Source organism: Schistocerca gregaria, chromosome 6, assembly GCF_023897955.1.
Source record: "Schistocerca gregaria isolate iqSchGreg1 chromosome 6, iqSchGreg1.2, whole genome shotgun sequence".
NCBI lineage: Eukaryota > Metazoa > Arthropoda > Insecta > Orthoptera > Acrididae > Schistocerca > Schistocerca gregaria.
The window spans coordinates 427,204,749-427,226,608 of NC_064925.1; the positions used below are offsets into that span (position 1 = coordinate 427,204,749).

At 44.8% G+C, this 21,860-nt stretch overlaps 1 protein-coding gene across 4 annotated transcripts in view; it reads right to left on the reverse strand.

Moving 5' to 3' along the window:
- The window catches only part of LOC126277973 (autophagy-related protein 16-1-like), an 837,530-nt gene that overhangs the window by 385,341 nt on the left and 430,329 nt on the right, over nucleotides 1-21,860 (reverse strand). Inside the window, exon 1 of one of the 4 annotated variants that reach the window (XM_049977629.1) lies at nucleotides 12,270-12,308. The exons of the other annotated variants lie outside the window; for them this stretch is intronic. The gene's annotated coding sequence lies outside the window, so the exon portion shown is untranslated. Of the gene's footprint in view, nucleotides 1-12,269; nucleotides 12,309-21,860 lie in introns of those variants that run through there. 4 annotated transcript variants of the gene reach the window in all.

Here is a 21,860-nt window from a genome sequence, read left to right on the forward strand (position 1 = left end):
AAATGTTGTTGGTGATTTGCAAGTACGTCTCAGCACATATACTGTATTGATGGTAATGTATCGTATTTTATATAATAAGCCGATTTAAATCAAAGGTTCAAATAAAATGTCTCTCATAGGTTAATTACTTAAATAATAGAATATGTCACTATCTCAGTCAATTGTGTTGAGGTGTACTACTATTTGATAAATCGATCTTCTTTGAACAATAATTATTAATTATTTATACATTTCCGATAAAAGAACCTTCTCGGCTCTGTGACTTCTATCATACATTATATCCATATTATATCTACATATCCACAGATTCGTCCTATTCTTCTCCTTAAAACGGTGTATCGTGCTGTATTGTTATAACAGCAGTTTGCGATGCATAAGCACAAACGTGTACAAAGCCATTAACTTCTTAGTGATTACAAATGTTCAAATGTGTGTGAAATCTTATGGGACTTAACTGCTTAGGTCATCAGTCCCTAAGATTACACACTACTTAACCTAAATTATCCTAAGGACAAACACACACACCCATGCCCGAGGGAGGACTCGAACCTCAGCAGCACAGTCCATGACCGCAGCGCCCCTGACCGTTCGGCTAATCCCGCTCGGCTTAGTGATTACAGAAATGCGGACAGAATACCACATCCTGGTAGCGGACAGATTTGACAGTTAAAGAGGGCGCATGTTATTCAACTGCAGTACTCGACCAAGACAGTCACTTCAGCTCGGTTTACAATATATCGTGCCGTACGCTGCTGTGAGAGTAATGCATGTGTGGCAACAGTGAACAAGAGAGGATCGCGCACGCGACGAGCAGGTACTGGACCACACAACGTGACCACAGCATTGAGTGACAGCTATCTAGTCTGCATGGCTATAAACGACGGACATCTTCATTTGCAGTGTTGGCTGCTCTCTGGAGAACTGCAGGGGGTGTGGACATGTCTGCACTGACGGTTCGAAGTCGCTCTCCAACGACTGGGCTGGTGACATACGTGCCATTGCGTCCACTTCCAAAGACCAGGAACTGTCAACGCCTCAGACGACAATGGGCACTTGAACGTCATCACTGGAACGTCGCATGGCAAAATGTGGTGTTTTGCAATGAATCCTGCTTCAGCTTATGTAAACTGAAAGCGGAGGGAGTGAAAGGAAAGGAAAGGAAAGGGATGGAAGTACTGTTGTCAGCTGCATCGGGTCTTAATGCGCAATCAGCGGCGACGAGTGAAAATGTGTGGTGGATAGGAACTCGAACCAGGGATCTTCCACTTAGTAGGCACTTAAGTTAACCGCACCACTGCAGCACCCGGACACAGTGTTTATCGCGAATGCGCGGACTATCTCGGCGCGAGTCCCAACTCATCCACACTCCCACCCAGCTCCCCACCCATCCGCAGTCCATGTTCTCACTGCTCGTTAATTTTGGATTCCTGCTGGTAGTCGAACGTGAAAGTGCATCCGCATTGAAGGCTGTGGCTTTCTTTGCCCATCGAGACTAATCAACTATATGAACGCGGGTCCGAAAGAACAGACTTCACGCTTTCATGTAACTGTTTCTACTTGTCCCACGGTGATGGCTGCATATCAATTAGAAGTTACTGTATTGAACGCATTCAGACAAACTGCTTTGTTGAGCAGCATAGCTGAGAAATGCCATAAGTGATGCTTTATAGTGCTATTGGATGTAGCCTGTGTTCTTGCCTTCTAAACATTGAGAGCAAACGGAAGAGCAACAGTTAGCTCACGGTGCTTATGGAGGCCGAAGCACCGCCTCTCCTGCAGGCAGCTCCACATACCATACTTCAGCACGAGAGAGCCTATCTACATGTGGCGAGGGATGTCCAAGTCTTCTTCGGAGAATGACGGGTACCACTGAGTCCCTGATCTGCATGTTCGTTTGACATGTTTCCCATCGAACATGTCTGGAAAACGGCCAGTCAGCAACATTTTATGTTCTGGTTCTGCTGCAACCACTGTCGACCCTTTATGGATGCACCTACATATTGTGTGGCAGTGTGCTCTGCAGTAGGATATCCGAGCGCTCTTTGTCTATAGGCTCTGACTGCAGCAACTGGCGTATTCACACATTACTGAACACCCACAATGCACGTACAGTTTTGTAATTGTAACCATTAGTGTATTGTCCTGTCTCTAATCTATGGAATAAATATCATTGTAATCACATGTCTTGTTCAAAATGTTCAAATGTGTGTGAATTCCTGAGGGACCAAACTACAGAGGTCATCGGTCCCTAGACTTACACACTACTTAAACTAACTTATGCTAAGAACAACACACACATAGATGCCCGCGGGAGGACTCCAGCCTCTCGAGGGAGAGAATCACATGTCTTCTTGTAGGTCGTGAAGAGTAATATATAGAGCATCATCTTCTTAAGATCATTCTCATGTGCCAAAACTGAGTAAGCACTTTCATTTTCTTTTTTTAAAAATCGTACTTGATTCTATTTCTTTTTTAAAAAAAGTGAGAAAAAGACACAACATTCTACTCTCGATGCCGTGGCATGTGGGATGCCTATATCGACAAAGTGTTTTCATGACTTTCATCCTCTGTAGTGTAATGACACTGACCAACAAAGCAAAAGCCGGCCTCTGTAGCCGAGCGGTTCTAGGCGTTATAGTCTGGAACCACGCGACCGCTCCGGTAGCAGGTTCGAATCCTGCCTCGGGCATGGATGTGTGTTACGTCCTGAGGTTATTTAGGTTTAAGTAGTTCTAAGTTCTAGGGCCCCCCATGAACTACAGACCTTGCCGTTGGTGGGAAGGCTTTCGTGCCTCAGCGATACAGATAGCCGTACCGTAGGTGCAACCACAACGGAGGTGTATCTGTTGAGAGGCCAGACAAACGTGTGGTTCCTGAAGAGGGGCAGCAGCCTTTTCAGTAGTTGCAGGGGCAACAGTCTGGATGATTGACTGATCTGGCCTTGTAACACTAACCAAAACGGCCTTGCTGTGCTGGTACTGCGAACGGCTGAAAGCAAGGGGAAACTACGGCCGTAATTTTTCCCGAGGGCATGTATGGTTAAATGATGATAGCGTCCTCTTGGGTAAAATATTCCGGAGGTAAAATAGTCCCCATTCGGATCTCCGGGCGGGGACTACTCAAGAGGGCGTCGTTATCAGGAGAAAGAAAACTGGCATTCTACGGATCGGAGCGTGGAATGTCAGATCCCTTAATCGGGCAGGTAGGTTAGAAAATTTAAAAAGGGAAATGGATAGGTTAAAGTTAGATATATTGGGAATTAGTGAAGTTCGGTGGCAGGAGGAGAAACAAGACTTCTGGTCAGGTGAATACAGGGTTATAAATACACAATCAAATAGGGGTAATGCAGGAGTAGGTTTAATAATTAATAAAAAAAATAGGAGTGCGGGTAAGCTACTACAAACAGCATAGTGAAAGCCTTATTGTGGCCAAGACAGACACGAAGCGCACGCCTACGACAGTAGTACAAGTCTATATGCCTACTAGCTCTGCAGATGACGAAGAAATTGAAGAAATGTATGATGAAATAAAAGAAATTATTCAGATAGTGAAGGGTGACGAAAATTTAATAGTCATGGGTGACTGGAATTCGGTAGTAGGAAAAAGGAGAGAAGGAAACGTAGTAGGTGAATATGGACTGGGGCAAAGAAATGAAAGAGGAAGCCGCCTGGTAAAATTTTGTACAGAGCACAACTTAATCAGAGCTAACACTTGGTTTAAGAATCATAAAAGAAGGCTGTATACATGGAAGAAGCCTGGAGATACTGACAGGTTTCAGATAGATTATATAATGGTAAGACAGAGATTTAGGAACCAGGTTTTAAATTGTAAGACATTTCTAGGGGCAGATGTGGGCTCTGACCACAATCTGTTGGTTATTAACTGTAGATTAAAACTGAAGAAACTGCAAAAACGTGGGAATATAATGAGATGGGACCTGGATAAACTGAAAGAACAAGAGGTTGTACAGAGTTTCAGGGAGAGCATAAGGGAACAATTGACAGGAATGGGGGAAAGAAATACAGTAGAAGAAGAATGGCTAGCTTTGAGGGATGAAGTAGTGAAGGCATTAGAGGATCAAGCAGGTAAAAAGACGAGGGCTAGTAGAAATCCTTGGGTGACAGAAGAAATATGAATTTAACTGATAAAAGGAGAAAATATAAAAATGCAGTAAATGAAGCAGGCAAAAAGGAATACAAACGTCTCAATAATGAAATCGACAGGAAGTGCAAAATGGCTAAGCAAGGATGGCTAATGATTGGATGTAGAGGCTTATCTCACTAGGGGTAAGATAGATACTGCCTACAGGAAAATTAAAGAGACCTTTGGAGAAAAGAGAACCACTTGTATGAATATCAAAAGCTCAGATGGTAACCCAGTTCTAAGCAAAGAAGGGAATGCAGAAATGTGGAAGGAGTATATAGAGGGTCTATACAAGGGCGATGTGCTTGACAGCAATGTTATAGAAATGGAAGAGGATGTAGATGAAGATGAAATGGGAGATACGATACTGCGTGAAGAGTTTGACAGAGCATTGAAAGACCTGAGTCAAAACAATGCCCCGGGATTAGCCAACATTCCATTAGAACTGCTGATAGCCTTGAGAGAACCAGACCTGACAAAACTCTACCATCTGGTGAGCAAAATGTATGAGACAGGCGAAATACCCTCAGACTTCAAGAAGAATATAATAATTCCAAACCCAACGAAAGCAGGCGTTCACAGATGTGATAATTACCGAACTATCAGTTTAATAAGTTACTGCTGCAAAATACTAACGCGAATTCTTTACAGACGAATGGAAAAACTGGTAGAAGCCCACCTTTGCGAAGATCAGTTTGGATTCCGTAGAAATATGGGAACACGTGAGGCAACACTGACCCTACGACTTATTTTAGAAGGTAGATTAAGAAAAGGGAAACCTACGTTTCTAGCATTTGTAGACTTAGAGAAAGCTTTTGACAATGTTTACTTGAATACTTTCTTTCAAATTCTGAAGGTGGCAGGGCGAAAACAGAGGGCGCAAAAGGCTATTTACAATTTGTACAGAAACCAGATGGCACTTACAAGAGTCGAGGGACATGAAAGGGAAGCACTGCTTGGGAAGGGACTGAGACAGGGTTGTAGCCTCTCCCCGATGTTGTTCAATCTGTGTATTGACCAAGCAGTAAAGGAAACAAAAGAAAAATTCGGAGTAGGTATTAAAATCCATGGAGAAGAAATAATAACTTTAAGGTTCGCTGATGACATTGTAATTCTGTCAGAGACAGCAGAGGACTTGGAAAAGCAGCTGAACGGAATGGACAGTGTCTCGAAAGGAGGGTATAAGATGAACATTAACAAAAGCAGAACGAAGATAATGCAATGTAGTCGAATTAAGTCGAGTGATGCTGAGGGAATTAGATTGGGAAATGAGACACTTAAAAGTAGTAAATGAGTTTTGCTATTTGGGGAGCAAAATAACTTATGATGGTCGAAGTAGAGAGGACATAAAATGTAGACTGGCAATGTCAAGGAAAGCGTTTCTGAAGAAGAGAAATTTGTAAACATCGAGTATAGGTTTAAGAGTCAGGAAGTCATTTCTGAAAGTATTTGTATGGAATGCAGCCATGTATGGAAGGGAGAGGTGGACGATAAATAGTTTAGACAAGAAAAGAATAGAAGCTTTCGAAATGTGGTGCAACAGAAGAATGCTGAAGATTAGAAGGGTAGGTCACATAACTAATGAGGAGTTACTAAATAGGACTGGGGAGAAGAGGAGTTTGTGGCACAACTTGACTGGAAGAAGGGATCGGTTGGTAGGATATGTTCTGAGGCATCAAGGGATCACCAATTTAGTATTGGAAGGCAGCGTGGAGGATAAAAATCGTAGAGGGAGACCAAGAGATGAATACACTAAGCAGATTCAGAATGATGTAGGCTGCAGTAAGTACTGGGAGATGATGAAGCTTGCACAGGATAGAGTAGCATGGAGAGCTGTATCAAACCAGTCTCAAGACTGAAGAGCACAGCAACAACAACAACAACAACAAGTTCTAGGGGACTAATGACCTCGGAAGTTAAGTCCCATAGTGCTCAGAGCCATTTGAACCATTTTTTGAACAAAACAATAATTAAAAAAAAACTGAGTTCCGCATGGGATGTAGCGCTACAAAGAACTCGTCAAGAGCGCTCTGATGTGAAAGCGGAGACAGCAGTGGATGGACCCTCCAACACACCTGGGTCCCTCTCACCACCGGCCGCGATTCCGACTCCTTTCCCCACCCCTTCGCCGCCATCACCACCGCGACCACTACCAGGCCACCACCACCACCACCACCAATGTCCTCGACATCCTTTCCGCAGGAGCGCGTTTGGCCCAGCCGTTGCCGATGAGGCGGAGGTGTCTGCAGTCCAGCTAGCTGCTTTAAAGATACGGACTGGACGTGAACCCGATACTCCACCAGAAGATGACGAATAACAGACTTGTCCAAGTATTTCCGTAGATCGACGCCTTGACTCAGCCGATAAGGCGAGAAACTTCACCACTGAAATTTGCCGAAAAGTTTGCATTCCCAAAGAGTTATACGCAGACATCCACGAACTGTGTGATTCGTAAACCTGAGCAAGGAGATGATCTATTTATTTATAGGGTGTGGTCCATTTCTACCGGGTTTCCACAAAATTAGCAAAGCACGACCACACAGATGCAGCCGGAAAACATGTATTACAGCGGTATTAGACGGAACGAAACTGTCACTCCTCTGTAGTATGTCGTAGACATCTACAAAAATAATAACTACCTTAAGAGTGCACAGGGGATGTGAGTTCAGAACAGTGTGCAACCCAGATGTGGTTTACAGGCGCCTTCCTATGCTCGTTTAGGCAAATGCTGGGCTGTTTCGCAATCTCCGCCTCAGAAAACGAGATACACAAGACTAAAAATGCTTGTAGATGAATTTTCTATTTTGGTTATTGTTGCTTTAGACAGAGTTAGTTCATAGATAATCGAAAAAAATTGTCTGATTTCATATTATTGCCACTTCAGGTCTCTCTCTATTTCTTTTTTTTTCCTGCAGAGAGCCCCTAATTGTACGTCCATTTACCTCGCCTTCTTTATTTAATATGATCAGTTCCTTTATTACAAGTGTATTAGGATAATAAAGTAAGAGATGAAAAATTGTATGGGTCATGTGACTCGAGACCTAACAAGTAGCAGAAAAACATTGGGCTCAAACATAGTAGGGGGAGGAGGGGGGGGGGAGGAGCGACAGTCGTGTTGAGACTTCTTTCTGGCCGGCACAGAACCAGGAAGAATGCATGTTAAAGTTTATGTTTTTTCCGTTAACACGAAAACATTACGAAAATTGTTTATAATATTAATTAATTGTTTCATTAAGGAAACGGACATACTAAACTACTGGCAGCTCATTCAAGGTGAAGGCATCACGCATTGTTAAATAAATGTGTATTGTAAGGGGTTGATATGTTAGTGCATGGCAGACGTGAAATATCAGACAATATTGGTTCAATAGCTACAACTGTTATTTTAAAAAAAAATGGCAGACAAAGGGGTAAAGCAAACATAAGTGAAGATGAATGTTACTCTTTCTATGCCCAAATACCTCTACAAATTAATGGTTGGGTCAGGTGAGGGAAGGCTCACTTTGCTCTTTCGTGGGACATGTGAAACGACACATAAATTTTACTTGGTTACAGTTGTTCCAAAGCGAGCAGTCTGTAAGACGGTCAAGGCAAGGATGATTTTCTCTCAGCAGTGTGTCTCCTCAGCTCTGAGACAAGTTTCTGCTTGGCAACTAGCGACAGTCGTAGCAAAACAAGCTGAGAAGAACTGTTTACTGCCGTGAACTGTCCGCTACGACCTGCCGGCCACTTTAAGTCGACTTGTGGGCTGTCTCCGTACCATTTTTCCTTCTTTTCTTTTTGTGACTACCCCGTGCAGAAAACGAGGGGAATCTTTAGCGAAGGCTTGCTTAAGAAACAGGGGGATGCAAATCGGCTTATGAAATTACATGTGCCACTGGCACCGCGGCCTTTGTTGCGGCCGGGGTGGGGCCAACCCCCCCCCCCCATCCCACCTTCTGGGAGCGCGGGTTACGGACACAACTTGGAAAGAAGCTTAGGCGCGGAGCCGTGCAACAAGTACTCGCCAACTTGGGCACGTGGCATTAGCGGACGGCGCAACTTGGCCGGCCAACAGGTGCCGTGGCCCGAGAAAGAGCTCTAGTTGGAAACTCAAACGAACGAATTAATCGTCTGCCGTGCCGTGCGCCACTTCTTGCCACATTTGCTGAGTTTCGGCGGATGCCGTGGACCAGATTTTCCGAACTTCGGGTGCTGCACGATGGCGACAGCAAAACGTTATACAGACAACAATTAAACACGTTCTTTTGTTTCTTACGAAACAATCGCAGAAGTATTTCACAATCGGACTTTCAATGGGTAAAAAGAGGATACAAAGAGTCATTATATAACGTATAAAATGTGTGAAAGATTTGCCGTATCTTCGTAATGATAACGGTATGGATAACAGCGCATGCTGCCAGTTGGGCTCTAACGTTCCCGTTGATGTGTCAAGAGCACTTAAGGAACAGCAGGAAGAGGTCGATATTCTTCTACGTGGAGTAATATCCTATGCTTGTCTATGCACATATGCATGCATTTGCAGCGGAACAGCTACTTCAGCTGATTTTACAGTCACAGTCACTACTGTGCGATGACATGATTTTTAAACAATCTTAAAACAAAAATTTAAAACAGATGTTAAATAACACTTGTCCTCTAAATTTACCGAACATCATTTCGTAAGAGCAACTCCACCTTCTTTCAATATCCTCATTTAAGTCTTTTTAGTACCTGTGTTATACTCTCGCATGGGTTTTGTTGACTTGTAAGTCTAGTACCGCCTTTGTAAATTCCTCCGACGTCAGCTATCAGGGTAGCTTGATAAGGATCTGAAAATTACGCGCCGACAGCGGGGGACCAACCAGACACAGCTGGCCAAAGTTAGCTTAAAAATTGTTTACACGGTAGAATTTGAACAAATGGTGCTGGATTGTGTACGAAAGCATACATCAATAATCACGCGTCAACTCGTCCTTAAAACGCACGCCTCGAAGAACACAGTATGGACGGTACTGGTGCAGCGCCAATTTCACACCTATTATAAAGAGTGTGTGCAAGCACTGGGGACAAACGATTATGAGCCTACAGTGCAGTGCATTCAGTGGATGCCCGGCTTCACGTGTGGCTGTTACCTGCCCGCAGCCTTGTGCCCAGTGTGCGACGACCAGGCGCCTCAAGGAACTCGTTCACCTGAAGGTCTGTTCATAATCGTCCGAAACCGGTCGCGATTGAACCAATAAAACTATTTACAACTGAAGCGGTTTATTATCTGATTGCAAGATGCTCAGCTGTAGATGTCCTGTTAACCAAATTTTACATCTATAATTTGTACGTTTTTAAAATCTACCTACACTGCCTGAAAGCCAGAAGACATGATCGGATGTCAGCGCACATTAGTACATGTACACATTATTATCGGACATGTAAATGACTACAGATGCGGTTCCCTGGGACGGGAACAACGACCATCAGAGTGCATTAGTGTTGTTAGTGTTTAGTATTCTTACCTGGCCTGGAAGGGTATATAAGGGGGCGTCAACAGCGCCAGATGTTGAGTGATCCCCGTTAATATAACGAAGACGCCGCGTACTCGTCTTAGACAGCGTTATCAGCACCTGATAAAGTTTGAAAAGCGGCCCACTGTGGCTCTCCATTTGGACGGCTGGTCGAAGCGTTCAATATCCACGTCTGTGGGGCAATGGGGTTTGACAATAGCCCGATGTTGGACTGCTTGGCAACGCGAGGGCAGGCGTACTCTTCGCCAAGGAGAACACGTACTACCACCACCACCACCACAAGGCACGATCGCCGTATTGTGCACTGATCACATCCTAACGCCTTTACTTCTGCGCCTGTGATCAAGTAACAAGTAATTGACTCCCTGTAACATTCTGTGTGTGGCCCCGGACACAAGCGGCTACCGGGCTATGGAATGACCGCTCCTTCCGTAGGCAGCCGTTAACGCAACACAACAAGCTACGATGGATTGGCGCCGTGGCTGGTAAGCACAGGCTCGAGAGGAATGGCGTCGCAATAAGTTCAGCGATGAATCGTGACTCTGCGCTACCCCACATGACCACAGTTACCGAGTATAGTGACGACCTGCGAATAAGTCCTATTCTTCCGGATTTTGCAGACGCACAATAGTCATGGTGTGGGGAGTGGTCCGATATGACTTCAGCTCACGGCTGGTAAGGATAGTGGGATCTCTGACGGCACAACAACAGTAAGTCACCGACATCCTCCGTCCTCATGTGTTTCTATCTTGTGACGGTACACAGGTGCGATTTTTCTAAAACACAATCCTCTTCCACATACGGCACGTGTCTCCATGAACTGAATGCGTGATGCAGACATCTCCCGTGGCTAACAAGATCTCCAGATCTGTTCCCGATACAAAATGTGCGGGATCAGCTCGAATGTCAAATGCTTCCCAGTGTCAATATCCAGCTAATCAAAGGCCAGTTTCAGCAGTTGTGGACCAGCACGCCTTAGGAGAGAATACAACGGCTTTATAACATCGTTTCCAATCGAATTAGTGCAGACATTTAAGGCAGGTGCAACGTCATTCTGATTTTATTTATGTAAGCTGATCTGATTAGGGTCATCAGGCCTTCTCTTACCTCGGACCGGGGCTACACATATACCTTTCTCCTTTTTACATCATAGTTACCGCAGAAATAGCAATTTTAATATGATAAACAGTATTAAAATGATCTGAGGGTCTATGAAGACAATGTGAGTTAATACTAATTTAATGCCAGAGGTTCCTGCTACTGTGAAGGACTTCGAGAATGTGCCCAATGACGGACTGGGACGGGAAGGATTTTGCTCTGATTGGAATGGGTGCTTCTGCCATGTTGTTCAAACAAGAGCGTTAAGTCGAGGAGAGATATAAGCGACAAGCATACGTTGATGGAAGAGTAGAGAAGGCAGCCAGGTAACTGTGCGTATGATCGTGAAAGTCTGGGATTATAGGAACGGAAGCGGGAATATTCCACGATGTCTCAGAACAAATTCCGCATTTTTTCAACCGAAAATGTCCGAGAAAAAAATGCGTCGCATTACTTATTGAACGCCCCTCGAGCATTATAAATAAGTCGAGTCTGGCCTTTTAATTCAGATGGCTGCGTGACATATTAGTAACTCGAAAATTTCAGATTAGAAAACAGTCTACCTTCAGGGTGACAATTATTGAAGTGTATGAAATAAAATCGTCATAGCTTCTGAATGGTTTGCGTTAATACGTTCAAACTGCACGGTTAACCGGGGGTCAGGATGGTATAGTGTGCGCATTATGGTTTGGTTTAGCGACGAAGCCCATTTAAATGGTTTCGTTAATAACCAAAATTCGCTCATTTGGGGGACTAAGAATTCGCATTTCGCGATCCAGAAGTCTCTTAACCCCCAACGGGTCGCTTTGTGGTTGTGCAGTGTCTAGTCAAGGAATAATCGGTTCGATATTCCTTGCTGGCACGATGACTAGCGAACGGCACATGATTTCATTGCCACTACCCAAAGTGATGCTGATTCCGATAAGATGTGGTTCATGCAAGGTGGAGCTCGACCGCATCGAAGCAGGAGAGGTTTTGATCTACAGAAGGAACACTTTGACATTCTCGCTCTGGCGTACCCAGAGGCCACTGCCCGGACCGCGATTAGCCGCCGTATACTCCGGTTCTGAACACATGCGACTCCTTTTTATGGGTCTATATTAAAGAAGTGTTGAGGCTTCAAAACAATTGCTGAGCTGAAAACGGCCATTCAGGTGTCATTGACGGAATCGATGTTCCGACACTTCAGCGGGTCCTGCAGAATTTCACTACTCGTCTGCGCCACATCATCGCCAACGATGGCAGGCATATAGAACATGGCATAAGCTAGATCCGAATATCTGTAGTGACGTTTACATGTTGAATAAAGTGTGTGTACGCCGAAGTTTGTAACTAATTTACTTTTTTATGTAGTTCAATAACTGTCACTTTGTATAGTTAAGTTCAGACGTTTACTCCTGATCTTTACATAAACTTGATTTCTGGCGGCACACGGTGGAAAATATCCAACTCGAAAAGTCGTGTTATAATCGAATGACCTTAGTTGTTGATAAGATATGTGTAATAAAAAAAGAACACAGATCCACTTACTCAGAATCCATCTCGTGGAATCGGGAAGAAAAGACGTTTGACTCACCTGGAACAAAGGAAAATGAAAATATGTTAGTTCGTTGTGATTTTTGCGTAATTAATTTTTCTAATGAAAGGATTTCAAAGATCTAATGGGTATCTTTTTTTCGGTCGATCGTTGGTACAGAAATAAAATGCAGTGACCCTTCCTGTCCACAAAGAAGCCTGCAATATCGGAAAAATACAGCTGAACACTTTGAAGAGGGAAAGACGACATTTTGATGACAAAACGCTACATATCACACAATGGTCATGATAGAATCGTATTCCAGGTACGAGCTGACAGGGACAAATTCCGCAGTATATGTATATCACTTAGGCAAGAAAGAAAATGCCGGCTAGTTCCTCTACGCGGACAAACCCGTGTTAGCCGGGGAGAGCGTTGGCGTGACCCCCTGGCCGCCCCTCACTTCCACGTGGAGCGGGGAGCCGCCTGCCAATAACGGATGACGCGTGACACGCGGGCCCCGTCGGACGCGTATTTATCAAACGCAATAAAGAGCGCCGTTAGCGGCCGTCGACAAGTGTCGGCTGGCTAATAAAGAGCGACGAAAAATGACGTCACGCCAGGTAGGTCCCAGCGAGGGCCGCCTGGTCAGAGCCAGGTCTCTAAAACAAAGACGCTGCTACAGTCATCTGAGAGACAACTCGCACCCCACACAGTGCGTGAAACACAGGAGTCAGTATTTACAAATAAATGCTGGGTATGTCGTCCATAAGTAGGGTCATCAATGTACCTACTTCAAGACGCTGACAAAAATGTTTCTTGAAATGACACTGCGTAAAGCACCAAATATTTTTCTGGGTGATTAAATCTGATGTACACATATTATTGCAAATGGATTTGATAACAGTACTTGACAACAATCCTAAAAATCGAAGAAAAGGAAACAACGTGGTATTAAAACGAAGATTAATAAGAGGGTCGTCCAGAACGTGAATTCTGATCGGTCGCTAAATGGAAACCACAGTGAAAATCAGAAACATTTTATTTGCAAGAGTTAGCTACACTTTCCATATACTTCTCCACATGGTCGCTGCTCCGACTTACGACTTTTATCGGAGCGTTATACTAAATTTCAAACACCATCGTCATAGAAGGCAGCAGCCTATGCTTTCTGATTATTCTCTACGCTGGTCTATAGCACATAACCTGCGCCCAAGTTTTGTCCTCATATCCATTGTTTCATGTGAACAGAGATGATAATCAGGACAGACAATGGGGGCTGTGTTGTGGGTGGTCGAATACTTCCCATCGAAATGGCCGAGGGAGCGTCTTCACTGCCCCTGCAGAGTGCGGCTGAGAACTGCCATCAAGAAGGAAGTGCGTGGCAGCTGTGTTAGGTGGGCTGCATTCATTAAGGCGAAGTCTCTCAGCGGGCCCTCCTACTTGGCGGGAGACATCGTTGTTCTAGGCACCTTTACTCGCTCACAGTGCGCTCACAACTGAAAAGAACGTCTTGATGCGATCGACGGTCATACTAGAGACACTATCCAACACATCTGTGCAAAGCTTCATAGGGTGTTAACTGTGGTTTCCATTTAGTGACCGATCGGAACTTACTTTCTGGACAACCCTCGTATCCATAACCATACCGATATCCGCAGACGTATGCTCCTTTCAATCGCCACACGACCGTCTTACTGGCAGACACTGAGAAACGCAATGGCGGAATACAAGAGTAACTACAATCAGTAAGTAGTAGAAAGGCATCTTGACCAGACGAGACACACCTCCGATACTGCAGGTTATGCGAATGAACTTAAGCCCTTTCTAGGTGGAACATTGAAGGGTACCAAGCGACTGATAAAAAAGGTCACTCCTCTTTTCAAAAAGTGTCGTCGAACTGATGTACATAATTATACGCCTATTTCGCTAACGTCAACTTGTTGTAAAAGACTGTAACATATTCTCTGCTCACACATTATGACGATTCTGGAGAAAGAAAATCGCCATAAAAATTAACATAGATTCCGTAGACAGAGATCTTGCGGATGTTGTAAATCCAAACATGCTTGGAAAGGTGTAGGGCAAGTTTCATTATCCAATGGATGTTTGTCGTTCGTCGGATGGGGAGCATATTTAACATTTCCGAAAGATAAATGAATTATTTGACGGCAAACATTGCTCTATAAATTAACCAAACGTTGCAAGTGCGTGGATGTGGAAAATATTTGTGAAGTCATATTTTTCTGTAGTTCTTAAAATTCACGCCAAGTTTCTATCTTCACTCACATAGAAAATACACCGAAGTGGAAAAAGTCACGAGATACCCATATGCACATATACAGAGGGCAGTAGGATCGCGTACACAAGGTATAAAAGGACTCTGCATTGGCGGAGCTATCATCTGTACTCTCATGATTTGTGTGAAAAGTTTTCTGGCGTGATTGTGACCGCCCAACGGGAATTAACAGACTCTGAACGCGGAATGGTAGTCGGAACTAGACGCGTGGGGAATTCCATTTCTGAAATCGTTAGGGAATTTAATATTCAGAAACGCACAGTGTCAAGAGTGTGCCGAGAACACCAAATTTTAGGCATTACCTCTCAACACTGACAATGCAGTGGCCGACGGCTTTCACTTAATGACAGAGAGCAGCGGCGTTTGCGCAGAGTTATCATTGCTACGAGAGAAATGACTGCAGAAATCAAGATCAATGTAAAGTGAACGTATTCATTAGAAAAAACCGTAGCCGCGCTGTCTGCGGCGCCTTGCCACGGTTCGCGCGACTACCCCCTCTCTCTCTCTCCACCCGTCTGAGATTCGCGTCCTCCGATGGCCGTGGGTAGGTGTGCGTTGTCATTAGCGTAATTTAGATTAAGTAGTGTGTAAGCCTAGGGACCGATGACCTCAGCAGTTTGGTCCAACAGCAACTTACCACAAAATTACTTGACAATACGGCGAAATTTGGCGTTAATGGACTACGGAAGCACGCGACCGATGCGAGTTCCTTTGCTAACAGTCCGACATCGCCTGCAGCGCCTCTCCTGCGCTCGTGCCATATCAGTTGGACCCTTCACGACTGGAAAACCGTGACCTGGTCAGATGAGTACCGACTTCATTTGGTGAGAGTTGATAGGGTACGAGTGGGGAGCACACCCCACGAAGCCATGAACTCAGGTTGTCAAAAAGGTACTGTGCAAGCTGGTGGTTGTTCCATAATGGTGTGGGCTGTGTTTACATGAAATGGACTGAGTCCTCTGGGTCAACTCCACCGATCATTGACTGGAAATAACTATGTTCGGCTACTGGCAGCCATTCATGGACTCATTGTTCCCAAACAAGGATGTCATGTCACCGGCTCGCGATTGGTTTGAGGAACATTCTGGATAATTTGAGCCAATGATTTGGCGGCCGAGCGGTTCTAGGCGCTACAGTCTGGAACTGCGCGACCGCTACGGTCGCAGGTTCGAGTCCTGCATCGGGCATGGATGTGTGTGATGTCCTTAGGTTAGTTAGGTTTAAGTAGATCTAAGTTCAAGGGGACTGATGCCCTCAGAAGTTAAGTCCCATAGTGCTCAGAGCCATTTGAACCATTTTTTTGATTTGGCCATCCACATCGCCCGGTATGAATCCGATGGAATATTTATGGGACACAATCGAGAGGTCAGTTGGTGCACAAAATCCTCCACCGGCAACTCTTCCGCAACCAGGGACGGCTACACAGGCAACATAGGTCAATATTTCTGCGAGGGACTTCAGCGGCTTGCTGTATCCACGGCTCTTCGAGCTGCTGCACCACGCCGGGCTGAAGGAGGTCCGACACGTTACTGAAAGGTATCCATGCTTTTGGCAATTCACTGTACTTGTAACCGGTAGAATAGCTTTACCACTGTGTAAATTTGTACTTAATGGTAAAATAATAATTCATACCCAACTATTCTTAACATTGAGATCAGCAGCACTGATGGAAGAAAGTATCGACATGATTATTAACTTATCAAGTGATTTTTTTCGCATTCAGTTTTTAAGTTTAGATAAAAAAAGCTGAAAAGATCGTAGCATTTCTATGGGGGCAGTTACTCCGTGAGAAAAGACAGTTGCCTGCGCACGGCTAATTCGTTTCGTTTCCGAGCACTGGGAGAGAGAGAAGGCTCGCCTCTCGGGTGGTGGGGGCTGTAACCGTGGCAGATATTGGCCCGCAGCCGATAGAACGCTGCGGTGAGCGCATAGGATTTCCTGGCCTTTGGTGCCCCGGGCTGGGGACGGGCGCTGTCACCGGCTAATGGAAGAGCTTCGCTAAGCAAACTCCAGGCGTGCTAGCACTTCAGCAAACATGGCGAGGTATGCAGGGCGAAGCGGCGCTCGAGGGCCTTACTGCGGGCAGGGAATATGTGCCACCAGTCGGCCTCTGCTTCGTAAAATTGTGTTTACACGCCCCACATCCTACGGTAACGCCTCGCCCCAGAAGTCCTGTCGTCAACACTGCTGCAATACACAGCATACTGCGAAGTGGCTCCGCAATATTGCTGATGGAGCCAAGGGTTGCAGGTAGTTGAGAAGGTACGGTCGACGTGTTGCCGCTGTTGTCTACCAAGGTATGTTTGGTATGGCTGGGAGATGTTTATCGCTGTCCTTGTCTACAAACGCTTCCCTCACTCTCGCAGCACTGCTTCCTCTTTCTCACGCCGATAGCGCTCCATGCCAAATCACGTAATCAGTGAAACAATATTATTCCGCTCCACTTAGAAAAATGGCATGTACGTGGAAGCATTTGCATTGTTTGTTGACTAAAAGTATGTGGAAGTGCGCAGTCGAGCAAACCTCGTATTTGACAAATGGAACATTAAAACCAATAAGCACAGAAAGCGCATCTTTGAAAGAGACATTCTCGCTGATATCGTGTAGCAGTAGATTTGCAGCACTGAGCCCAACTGTGTTCTACATATACTTAAGCGCCAAAGAAACTGGAACACGCATGCGTATGCAAATACAAAGATATAAAGTAGTAGTTGTGGTCTTCAGTCCAGAGACTGGTTTGATGTAGATCTCCATGCTACTCTATCCTGTGCAAGCTTCTTCATCTCCCATTACCTACTGCAACCTACATCCTTCTGAATCTGTTTATTATATTCATCTCTTGGTCTCCCTCTACAATTTTTACCACCCACGCTGCCCTCCAATACCAAATTGGTGATTCCTTGATGACTCAGAATATGCCCTACCAACCGATCCCTTCTTCTAGTCAAGTTGTGACACAAATTTCTCTTCTCTCCAATCCTATTCAATACCTCCTCATTAGTTATGTGATCTACCAATCTAATCTTCAGCACTCTTCTGTAGCAGCATATTTCGAAAGCTTCTATTCTTTTCTTGTCTAAGCTATTTATCGTCCACCTCTCCCTTCCATACATGGCTACATTCCATACAAATACTTTCAGAAACGACTTCCTGACACTTAAATCTATACTCGATGTTAACAAATTTCTCTTCTTTAGAAACGCTTTCCTTCTCATTGCCAGTCTACATTTCCTCTCTACTTCGACCATCATCAGTTATTTTGCTCCCCAAATAGCAAAACTCATTTACTACTTTAAGCGTCTCATTTCCTAATCTAATTCCCACAGCATCACCCGACTTAATTCAACTACATTACATTATCCTCGTTTTGCTTTTGTTGATGTTCATCTTTTATCCTTCTTTCAAGACACTGTCCATTCCGTTCAACTGCTCTTCCAGGTCCTTTGCTGTCTCTGATAGAATTGCAATGTCGTCGGCCACCCTCAAAGTTTTTATTTCTTCTCCATGGATTTTAATTCATACTCTGAATTTTTCTTTTGTTTCCTTTAGTGCTTGCTCAATATACAGATTGAACAACATCGGGGATAGGCTACAACCCTGTCTCACTCCCTTCCCAACCACTGCTTCCCTTTCATGCCCCTCGACTTTTATAACTGCCATCAGGTTTCTGTACAAATTGTAAATAGCCTTTCGCTCCCTGTATTTTACCCCTTGCCACCTTCAGAATTGAAACAGAGTATTCCAGTAAACATTGTCAAAAGCTTTCTCTAAGCCTATAAGTGCTAGAAACGTAGGTTTGCCTTACCTTAATCTATTTTCTAAGATAAGTCGTAGGGTCAGAGATATATAAACAGGCAGAATACGCGGCTGTGATCGGCAACGCCTATGTAAGACAACAGATGCCTGGCGCAGTTGTTACATCGGTTACTGCTGCTACAATGGCAGGTTATCAAGATTCTAGTGACTCTGAACACGGTGTTATAGTCGGCGCACCGGCGACGGGATACGGCATCTCCAAGATAGCGATGAAGTGGAGATTTTCCCGTACGACCATTTCATGAGTGTACCGTGAATATCAGGAATCTGGTAAAACATCAAATCTCCGACATCGCTGCGGCCGGAAAAATGTCCGACGGGACCAACGACGATTGAAGAGAATCTTTCAATGTGACAGAAGTTCAGCCCTTCTTCAAATCGCTGCAGATTTGAATGCTGGAGCATCAACAAGTGTTAGCGTGCGAACCAGTCAACGAAACATCATCGATATGGACTTTCGGAGCCGAAGGCTCACTCGTGTACCCTTGGTGACTGCTCGAAACAAAGCTTTACGCCTCGTTTCGGCCTGTCAACACCGACATTGGACTGTTGATGACTGGAAACATGTTGCCTGGTCGGACGAGTCTCGTTTCAAATTGTATCGAGCGGACGGGCATGTACGTTTTTGGAGACAACCTCATGAATCCATGGACCCTGATTATCAGTTTGAAGCTGGTGGATGCTGTGTAATGGTGTGCAGCAGTGCACAAGGAGTCATATGGGACCCCTGATACGTCCAGATACGACTCTGACAGGTAACACGTACGTAAGCATCCTGTCTGATCACCTGCATCCATTCACGTCCGTTGTGCATTCCGACGGATTTTGGCGACGCCAACAGGACAATGCGACACGCCACGCTTCCACAATTGTTATAGAGAGGCTCCAGAAATACTCTTCTGAGTTTAAACACTTCCGCTGGCCACCAAACTCCCCAGAGATGAACATCATTGTGCATGTCTGGGATGCCTTGCAAGGTGCTATTCAGAAGAGATCTCTACCCCGTCGTACTCTTACGGATTTATGGACAGCGCTGCAGGATTCATGGTGTTAATTCTCTCCACCACTACTTCAGACATTAGTAGAGTCCATGCCACGTCGTGTTGAGGCACTTCTGCGTGCTCGCGGGGCCGGTGTACCAGTTTCTTTGGCTCTTCAGTGTAGATTAAGACTCCTAAACGTTTTTTTGGGCTTCCACAATGAAAGACACGTTTTTAGGCTTCCTCACACGTCTTTCGTTGTTCAAGAGCAGCAGCTTCCCAACGGCTCTTTATATGTCTTCGTGTAAATTACTTTTCATGACCCACAACTCTGATCACAGTTGTATGGCTTTTATCAGATTGATAGTTCTCTCACTGTTCCGATGAATCTTAATAAAATATTAACATAAACGTCGATCGCTATTTGAAAATCAATGAGTTACTTTAGTCATTCCACCTAAGAACGTCCATCGATGTGAAGTACACACTGATTAGGCACGTCAAATTTCTGAATCAATGACGAGTAGCCAAAAACCGAATGGTGATGGCCATTCTGGTTGAAAACTAGTGTACTGTCTTTCATATTGCTACCAGTCTTGCCAATTACTGGAGTAATTACTTTTAAGATATAGTCAAAGTAGCGTTTTAACATTCTGCAAAAGACATATATCCAGCATCAGTTCGCGAGTTAAGTTTCTGAAGCAGTTCGCTTATTTAAAAAAAGAACGCACCCGAAAAGGCCGAGATCCTTGCCATTGCTAACGTTTTTCCTTTGTGGAATGCAAAATCAGCAATGCAGCACTCACTTCCAGTTTTTCACTTTCGTCTTTTCGCAACAATACTGTAAACACTTCAGGTCTGCAAATCTACCGCTGCAATCATTACCGGACTACAGTGGCCGACAATGTTGCTGAACATGGCCGCGATGTTGCTGTGAAACATTGCCAGACTATATTTTCACCAATATGTAACAATAAACGGTCCGTGTAGACGTAAGTTTCTGCACACACTTTTGACTATCCACGAGTGCGAATAATTGCACCTACATTATCTGCCCTGATTGAGAACAGCATGTGGCTGCAATGTGACCGTCCGACGTGTCATTCAAGTTTCCTCGCAGACTTCAGAGGCTCTCTCTGTTGGGCTCCATGTGTATTTTCCAATCAATTTATCTTCACAATCGCCTATACTTCACCACTTCTGCCCACAGAAGCAAACAGTTACGAGCGATTGGAGGAGATGCCTATCTCTCTCAGAGCTGGTAGTTGCCGTACGCAACGGTGGTGTATCACATATGCCCACTGAACCGGTGAGTTTGTCAGGAAGGAAGCCTCTATCAAACAAAAATACTGCTGTTTTGGTTTAAATCTTCCGTGAACAGCAGCATACCTCCTCTACTTTTATGATTCCTCCCGACAACGAGTATCTGTGCAGACGAGTCTGAGTTGTGCCTGGCAAGAAATCAAACCGACGGCGCACCTCGTCAGATCCTCGGTAAGCATTCCGAAAGTTAAAAATAACACCCGTGCGATCACCTAGTGGACAGGACTTGGTGGCTACAGATCATAAGTTGGGATTCCCTAAATCATTGAAACTGATTTAGACTATTGGAACATCATCATAACTGAACAAATAATGTGTTCCTAAATTTTACACCAACTGACGTCGATGTGTGTGAAAGAATATGTCTGCGATTTACTCCCTTTTTACTAGCTAGGAAGGACTTATAGTTGCGGCTTTCCCCTTCAACGAAGGGCCAATTCACACTTGTCACAAAACCAACAGCATGCCTTCGCATAATCCTGTCAATGGACTTGTCGCTTACTGTTATCTGAACAAACGAATAGGAAGCAGGGTCTCACATGACTCTCCTAACCCGCTCTTTTCGCGTATTCGTTACACCCCGGGAATGATTACGAACAATGCTTACCCGGAATCCTTCGAAGCCTCCCCGCCAACAATGATGAGGCGAAATATTATCACCTATTATCACCATGGATTCGAGAAGTCCTCGGCACGTTCCCGGAGGCATGTGCAGCACATCACTTAATTTCCTGATATTACGGACTGATAGTTTGTCGGCGAGAAGCTGGTGCTCGATGGCGTCCCGAAAGTGTTCCATCAGATTCAGATGAGGCGAATTTGCTGGCCAAGACATCAAAGTGAGTTCACCTTCACACATTTCAATCTCCTGTAGCATGATTCTCACACAGATAGTTATCCTGCTGAAAGATGCCAAAGCCGTCGGGGAAGAGTCAAGCATGCGGGAGGTTCGTGCCTTCGAATCCTACCGCAGGTACCCTGGAAGCCCAAGTGAATGTACTCTATATCATAATACTGTCTCCTCTGGCCGGCAGCGGTGGCACAGTCCATGTTTCCAGCATCCGTTCACCTGGAAGACAGCGTACTCGAACAGGACCATAGACCTGGTGTAACAATAAACGGGATTCACTCGATCAGGCGGCACCTTTCCACAGATCTAAGATGCGATCTTAAGGATCCGTACCCAC